An 8627-nucleotide genomic window follows, 5' to 3' on the forward strand; every position below is an offset into this window, starting at 1 on the left:
TATCTTCTACCCTGAACCTCTCAATGCTGTGCCTGCTGCTGGAGTTGACATTTCTTCTTCTGAGGAATCCGCAGAAGGTCCTCCACTGGTGCGGAAGAAAAAGGCTGCCGTCGGGAAAGGCAAGGAGAAGGTGGCCTCTACGGCCGACCCGGTAATCCTATCTGACTCGGAGTCAGATAGTGCAGAGGTGGCGGGGGAGCCCGGTGGTGAGGAGACCACCGCTCCGGAGGCTGTAGCGACGACGACGGTTACCGGTGTCAAGAGGCCGGCTCCATCGGGTTCGCCCCCGCTCGTCCGTACGTTCAAGCTCAAGAAACCCCGTAAGTGCCCCCATAATTCTTGTCTAGATTTGTTGTTTCAAATAAATTTTTCTAACACTTTTGCTTGTGCAGGTGTGGATGTTGACGCATTCCAGGGTGGAGTTGGAGCAAGTATTCCTCCGCCAATGAGGGAAGGCTCGGTCAGCCTTCCCGAGGCGTCGACCCAGGCGTCTGCGCCTGCTTCCGTTGGTTCCAGCCTTCCTAAGGCTGTTCCAGCTGAGAAGGTGTCTCCGCCGGCCGTGAGTGCAATTTTTACAGCATCTTTCACGGAGCCGGCGGTTACTGTTGCTGAGGAGGCGACGCCAACAATGGCTACCACAGCGGCTGCCACTATACCTGCGCCACCGGCACCGACGGCCGGACCATCAGGTACGCGCCGGGCTTCCCGCCGATCTATGCCACCTTCCCGTCTGCCTGACCTGTTGGATGGATTTCCTTTAGGTTCAGGTGATGGGTTTGGCGGCTATCGGCCTGTTATTGACCCTACAGGTACGTAGGGTTCTTTTTCCTTTGTATATTTTTGTCATCTTTTCCTAACTGCCTTTGTTTCTTTTGCAGTGTCGGATTCCAATGAAGTGTATGTTCCAAGATGGAACATACGCTGAGGAACAACCCTTCGCACCCCTGTGGAGTGCGTGGATTGGGCTCGCCACGCTGCTCCTCATGGTGCGTTGGGGGAAGCCATGGCTAGCTACCAGGAGGGTAGGCTAACCAATGAGCTTCGGGTTCTCCAGGCCCGGACGCAGCCCCGCGTCGAGCTGCTTTGTCGTGAAAACGACAAGTTAAAAGCAGCTCGCGCCAAAGATGTATCTGAAGCGCGGGCTCTTCGGGAGGAGAACCGGCAGTTGGCCGCTGCCGCAGCCGAGAAGGAGAAGGCATTCAAGGCCCTCGAGGTTGAAGTCCAGGCGCGACTCGAGGCCCGCTCCAAGGCTGCCCAAGCTGTGAATGAACAGCTTCGGCTGGCCAAGGAGACTGCGCGAAACTCAACTGAGAGGGCTGCCAAGGCTGAAGCTGTTGCTGAGCCGCTTCGCGAAGAGAATGAGCAGCTTAAATGCAAATTAAAGGCTCTTCAGCATGCTCATGACGCCTTGGCAATGGAAGATGCCAAGAAGCTGCAGGAGATCCTTGACCAGAGGGGGGTGCTTGACCGCACTGAAAGGAAACTCAAAAGCGTCGAAGAGGCTGCCGCCAAGGAAGTTCAACTTGCCAACCTTGATAAGAGCGGAGCCGAACGTGCTTACAAAGAAAGTCAAGCTACCCTCCAATGGCTGCTTCGAGAAGCGTTGCCTCAGGTATCTTTAACTTTTTCTTTACGCTTTCTGCTCGTAATTAGAAAATGTTCCAACTTGTATTCTCTTGTAGGTTGTGCGTCGGGTCCTTTCGGAGACCTCTTATGACGATGCGATGAGCACAGCCCTCAACGCTTCTCATGAGGATGGGGAGAAGACTGGCTTCCTGCTTGGTCTAGGGTTTGCTGAGAGAGGCTTTCCGCCCTCCAACTTCCCTTTATTCAATGTTAATACTGAAGCTGCTTATGACCAAGCTGTGAACCAGTACGCTGCCTTCCCGCATCCAGTGGTGGAGAAGGTGAACGAAGCTGCTGCTGCTGATGATGGGCTAAACATCCTTAAGGCTTTCCTTGGGCAGCCGCGCTCTGACGGTGCTGGTCCAAGCGGAGGTGGCCCTGAAGCCTGATCCTGAAGATCCCTTCCCACTGCTAGGATAGACTTAGCTTTGTATAGATTTCTTTTAGGCGGGTAGTTACCCGGCCACTGTTGTAATATATCATTGAAATATACGATTGTTATTCCTTTCATTGGATTCTTTGCTTTATAAACTTATGACTTGCATACTTAGTTTAAAATAGCAATTTTCCAAGTGTTTAGAATAAGAACCTTCGAACGTGGTTGATAGTGGGTTAAAGTTTCGCTTCCTCCTTCGTGATTGTGCGGGTAGAACCGTCACTTGCACTTGGTAGGATGGCTAAACTTTAACTTTTATCTAACCTGCGTGTAGGTTTTTCTTACTTTTTGAGGATAAGTTAACCTTTGAACGTGGTTGATAATAGGTGTGAAGTTTTGCTTCCTCTTTCGTGATAGCGCGGGTAGAACCGTCACTTGCACTTGGTAGGATGGCAAAACTTTTACCCATACCTGACCTGCGTGTAGGTTTTTCTTACCTTTTTAAGAATTTTGTTTTGAACCGTTCGACGCGCGGCTGTCGATAGGTTAGTGTTCATCTTCCTTTCATGATTCGTGCGGATAGACCGGCACTTTCATTTAATGGAATAATTGAACTCCTTCAACTGACCTGCGTGAAGGTTTGCCACGTTATTGGGTTCGTGCGGGTAAGACCGCCTTCCCATGCAACGACTTCACGTAATGTGAATGCCGTCACCAGTGTTGGATAGTTTTAACCGTTCGACGCGCGGTTGTTGATAGGTTAGTGTTCATCTTCCTTTCATGATTCGTGCGGATAGACCGGCACTTTTATTTAATGGAATAATTGAACTCCTTCAACTGACCTGCGTGAAGGTTTGCCTGTTGAGGATAAGTTAACCTTTGAACGTGGCTGATAATAGGTGTGAAGTTTTGCTTCCTCTTTCGTGATTGTGCGGGTAGACCCGTCACTTGCACTTAGTAGGATGGCATAACTTTACCCATATCTGACCTGCGTATAGGTTTACCTTTTCCTCTTAAGAATTTTGAACTGTCCCACGCGCGGTTGTTGATAGGTTGGTGCAGTTCCCTCGAATGATTCATGCGGATAGGCCAGCACTTTCATATGGTAACTTTTTTCTCCTTCAACTGACCTGCGTGAAGGTTTATCATGCTTTTTGGGTTCGTGCGGGTAGGACCGCCTTCCCATGCAATGACGTTTTTTGTAATTATGCGGTGAAAACCGGCATATTAGTGTGTACAAAAGTATAAATGTAAATCATCAGCTTCGACGTTTGAAAGAGAATCATTTCCATTAGAAGTGGCTCTTGGCCTTTTCTGTACAAATTGGAATTGATTACATGCAAACTGTGTAATTGAACTCCCTTCCATGTTGGGACAGGAGTGCCATCGAGCCGACACGCACCTGTTTCGGGATCTCGTTCTTTATGCAGCATGTAGTCTCCATATTGAAGCTGATTTTTTATTCATGTTTACCCCAGCCATGGTTCCACACGCACCTGCCTGCTTAGCTTTTATTTCGCCACGAGGTGTGCGAGCGTCCCATCTCTGACGAATGTTTCGACCATGTCTTTTACGTCTATGCATTCTTCAGTGTTGTGGCCTTTTGTTCTGTGATAGTCACAGTACTTGCTCCGATCAGCATCGTGACGATGTCGGATTACTGGAGGCTTTGGCTATGGGAGCTCTTCAGTAGCAAATATGTCAGTGACGCTTTTGGTAAGTGGCGTCCATCTGGAGTTCCGGTGCAGCTTTACATTATCCCTTTCACCCAATCGATGCTGTAAGCCGGATGAGGTGTCAAAGTTTACCCTTGACTGCCAAATGCCTTGCTTCCGTTTTTTGTTCAATCGGGCGGTGAGGATGTTGTCCTCTCTCGTCCTCTGGGTGTAAAGGTTTGTGCTCTGCGGAAGGTCTCTACCCAGTTGCTTCTCCGTTTCCGCATAGCGTTTAGCTGCTGTCATGATGCCATCCCATGTGGATGGCATTCCATCTTTACCCGTTAGGGTGCGGATAAGCTCTGGGTCCTGCGCGCCCTGGATGAAGGCTGCGCGAACAAGATCCTCGCTGATATTGCCCAAACTTAACTTCTTTGAGTTGAAGCGAGTGATGAAGTTTGGTAGAGATTCATCTTCTTCCCGTATGCATTTGAGGATTGTCCATTGCTCCTCGGTATACTTTCGCTGCTGGCTGAAGTGTTGGCTAAACTTCTGCTGGAAGTCTGCCCAGTCGTAAATGTGGTTAACCGGTAAACGATCAAACCAAACCCTAGCAGCCCCCACCAGCGTCATTTGAAACATGTAACACCACGTGGGTTCCGTCCAGTTGCTGACGGTTGCCCCTGCTATGAACCTGTTCAAATGGTCGTCTGGGTCGGACATACCATCATAAGTGCCTATGTTGGGCATTTGTTTGGCACTTTTTGGGGCAATTGCTTCCGCAATGTCCCTTGCAAATTTGGACGTTCCCGCATTTGCAACGTTCGGTCTGTACGTTTTGGAGAAGTCTCGTGGACTTCCACCTGTGCTTTTTGGTTTGAAGGCTTGTCCAAAATGCCTTCTCGGTTGGGAATCCGTTTCCTTACGCTTCCCTTTTGCCCTATGGCGAGGGTTCGCGTCGGAGTCGGATTCCTCCGAGTCATTGTCCAAGTATTCTTCGAATTCGTCGGCCTGTTGGACGGAACGCAAGCGTTCGTCCAACTCAGCTTGGAATTCCTTTTGTCGTGCCTCCGCCCATGCCTTAACTTCCTCGAGAGTTTGGCGGGGGAGTCTTGTTCGTTTTTTAAACTGGGTATCGGTGAATCCCAGTGGGCGATTATTTACTGCACTTGCCCCAGCTTGGGTAACTGGGGTAGTGTTCGTAAAATTTACTTCACTTGCCCCGGCTTGGGTAACCGGGGTAGTGTTTGTAAAAACTGTGTTGCCGGTATTCCCTCCAGTAGCTGGGGTTGTGGTTACCGGAGTCTCTTTAACCATCTTTCTAGAAGTTTGAAAAAACTGGAGAAAAATGAAGTTCTAGCTTTATGCACGGATGGCGCCAATGAAGAAACACCAGTCATACCCCGACCGATTACTGGTAACCTAGGGGTTGGAGAGCTGTTTCCCACGAGGGGTTAGACCCTTGGAAGATGGTTCTTCTGATAACCTGCAAAACAGACACCGTGAGCTCGTCACTGAGAAGGGGGGGGGTTCCTCCTTGTGACCACCCTCCGGCGTGAGAATCAGACTAGATTGCTCTTTAAATATAAAAGTATATTAAGAGATTGCTAGAGCAGATATCAGGTATATATGAGGATAATATGATAAGATGAGATGGTCATACCATTTGGGGTATTTATAGCCGAAGGTAGGTTTCCAAGGGGTTTAGCCGGCCCAACACGCTACCAACTGTAACCTATGCACGTGCCCTGCCTGTGAGTGGTGGATAGGTAGCGGCTGACACAGAGCAGGCGTGTCGTGCACTCTTCCTCTTCTGCCAACAACAGGCTAGGCACGTGGTATGGCAGGAGTTGGTGGGTAGGCGGCGGCTATTGGTCACAGTGCTGTGGCGTGCTGTCTGCCATGCTGCTGTCAGTGAGCTGTCGCATTCTTGGTCAGATCTTTTGTCTGTACCTCGTCAGGTATCACACAAAAGATCCTCCATACGGACTGGCTCATTTAGGCGGGAGTTTTCCCCCTCCCGCCTTTGCTCATTCCTTCAGGTGACACTGGGGAGAGTTAAGTACCTAGTGCGTGTAGCCATGCTGCGCGGGTGGCCTTCACTCATGGCTTGTATCCGAGGCTGCGGGAACAGGCGGAGTCCTTCACCATGGGAGGCATTTCCTGCGGGACCAGCTTGCATACTGCGCGTAAGGACGTCACTTCTCTGAGCATGGTTGGTCCTGCGGATCCAGTTGGTCTCTGCGCAGACGTCCCTGTTTAAGGTGAGTCTTGCGGGTCCAACTGGGCTCTGCTGGGACCTACCTCTTCACATATTTATTTGACCAATATTTTTTGTTAGGTCATAAACAAATATACAATCCTTACAAATATACACAGGTAATATCTAAAGTAGATAAAATACAATCATTTCATAATAAAAAAATCAGACCTGTTACATTAAAGCTTTTATAACTAACCAACCACATAAGTTATTTATAAACACCTAGCCTACATACATGTAGACCAAATCTAAACAAAACTGACCGTCAACGACTAAACGGGTCAAGTAAACAAAATAACGTTTAAAAGACTTAAAAAAATAATGGCATCTAATGTAACGACTAGCTTGCTTAAACCAAATAAGCATTATGTCATGCCAACTTCCATAATAACTGGTTTCTTGGTGTTTAATTCAGCTAGCATACTCTTGGTTACATACTTGGTCCTTAATCTGTTCAACATCTTTTTCTGCTTCACCGACTTCTCCTCTAGACTACAACCTCAATTATTATTCATGATGAATGTCTCCAAATGCCTCGTTTTATAAATCTCAAACTCTGCATAGTTATCTTTTGTTGCACAATTTAATTTTCTCAATTTTGGTGCTAATGCATCTAATGCATCTACCTCTGTATTCCCAACAAAACATAGATAGCCAACAAAAAAACACCTACACCCAACATACATGAATTACTTTATAATATGTACAATATCAATACATAATAAAAAGGCCACACTCTATAAGAAGTCAACACGATTTTTTACCAGTTTTGCTACTGAAGTCTTTGCATATAATAAGATACTCATTGACTTTTTCTTATCTATTTCGAACCTACACTTCTATCTTGAGGTATCAGCACCGTTTAACACGTCAACTGAAAGAGTCTTTAGATCAAAACAAACCAAATAATAATGATTAACCAACATAATCAGAATGAAAACCATATCAAATGTTGCTAGTGTCATTTTTATCATATCCTTATTCAATGCGCGATAAATATAACATGTTCTAAAGTTATTATTATCATTACTATCCTTATTATTAATAATATTATTATAAATTTTATTTTCAATTCATTGTTATGAAAACCGAACTCTTGATCTAAAACCTGTCTTGTTTTTATTTAATATTGGTTTAGTTATTCAAAAGTCCCAATAAAATAATATTATTTTTATTCTAATTATCAATTATGTTCATGTCCCTAATCATTAACAAACTAACCGGTAACCGATTTAACAACCGAACATCCTCGTTCAATGTTTCCAATATAGTTTCATTATGGCTTCAAGTTCATTAATATATATTACATTATTTATTTTAGCTAAGGTGTTTCATCATTTCAAGTCGGATATGTTCGTTTACCGTTCGAGCTTCATTTATTTATCTATTTATTTCTCGGTTCATCAATCGAGGTGAGTACTACCCCTTTTTCCATCTTCCGTTTTGGGGTGACATTTCATACTTATCAAACTAAATGCTTTATTTACTTGAATCTTAAACCCACAAACGTGATTGTATACATTACTTAAATACTTGCTTGATTTGGTGTTCTATGCTATATGTCTATATGTTTATCGCTTTCGGTTGGCTGAATCTATAAATCCTAGACTACTTGGCATCCCCTTGTAGCAGGTGTCGTTAACATAATGCAATTAACGATATTCTATTAAATCCTAGACTACTTGGCAACCCCTTGTAGCTAGGTGGCGCTAACGTAATTCTATTAGCGATTGTCAATTTATCCAAGTTGTTGCTTTTATTTATCGTTTTGTATACAAGTTTTGTGGCTTTTTATTACTATATACTTGCTCAAACTTATGAATTGCTCACCAACCTTTGTGTTGACAAACTTTATTTTATGAAATGTTACAGGTTTGACTTTTGTTGACTCGAGGACTTGATGAAAACGTTACCAAGACTATTAGGATATTAGTAAAACGAACAACATAATTGCTACTTGTATTCAACTTGTTTGTGTGGACGAGATGTGTTGTTTATTGATTTGTTGAAATAAAATGAGTTGATTAAATATTGTCACTTTAAATAGTGTCTTGTGTATTTGTCCAGTCACGTTGCACCCCGGCATGTTCCGCCTTTGGTCAGGGTGTGACAAATTGGTATCAGAGCCACAAGACTATAGGATAGGTGGTTAGACGTAACGACCTAGTATAGTCTTTACTTTAGGGTCTTTATACGTGTTGCCTATACGTGTTTACCCTATTTTATTGTTCAATACACTTGTTTATTTATATACTTATTTATTTTATTAAATCATAAATATACACATACACACACTTTCATAGTACTCCAAGGTATCCTTACCTTAAAACGCAAAAACATTATATTTTTATTGTGTTTTATGGATCACGAACTTAACTTGGATCCCGTTGTTTCAAATCTCCTTAAAGATTGTCTCATATGAGATGACCACTTTAAGTAGCCGAATGCGAGCGTTCCGCTCGCCATCCTAATTTTCGGTGTTGAAACAATAGAACCGCGGTGGTTCGTGGACTAGTGTTTTGACATGACGTTGTATCTCGATTTATTGTGTTATTATTGTTATTTGAGTCAAAAACATGAAAAGTCGCGGTGGTTCGTGCACATGTTTGGACTCCAACGTGGTGTTTTGTAAATGTATTTTTTTTTAGAGTTGGAATATCAAGTTATGGTGGTTCATTCACGATTTTTCCATCTTTAAATTCTTAAG

The sequence above is a fragment of the Bidens hawaiensis genome, unplaced genomic scaffold (assembly GCF_021521415.1).
Source record: "Bidens hawaiensis isolate Kalapana, Puna unplaced genomic scaffold, B.hawaiensis_p1.1 tig00016672_1, whole genome shotgun sequence".
Classification (NCBI taxonomy): Eukaryota; Viridiplantae; Streptophyta; class Magnoliopsida; order Asterales; family Asteraceae; genus Bidens; species Bidens hawaiensis.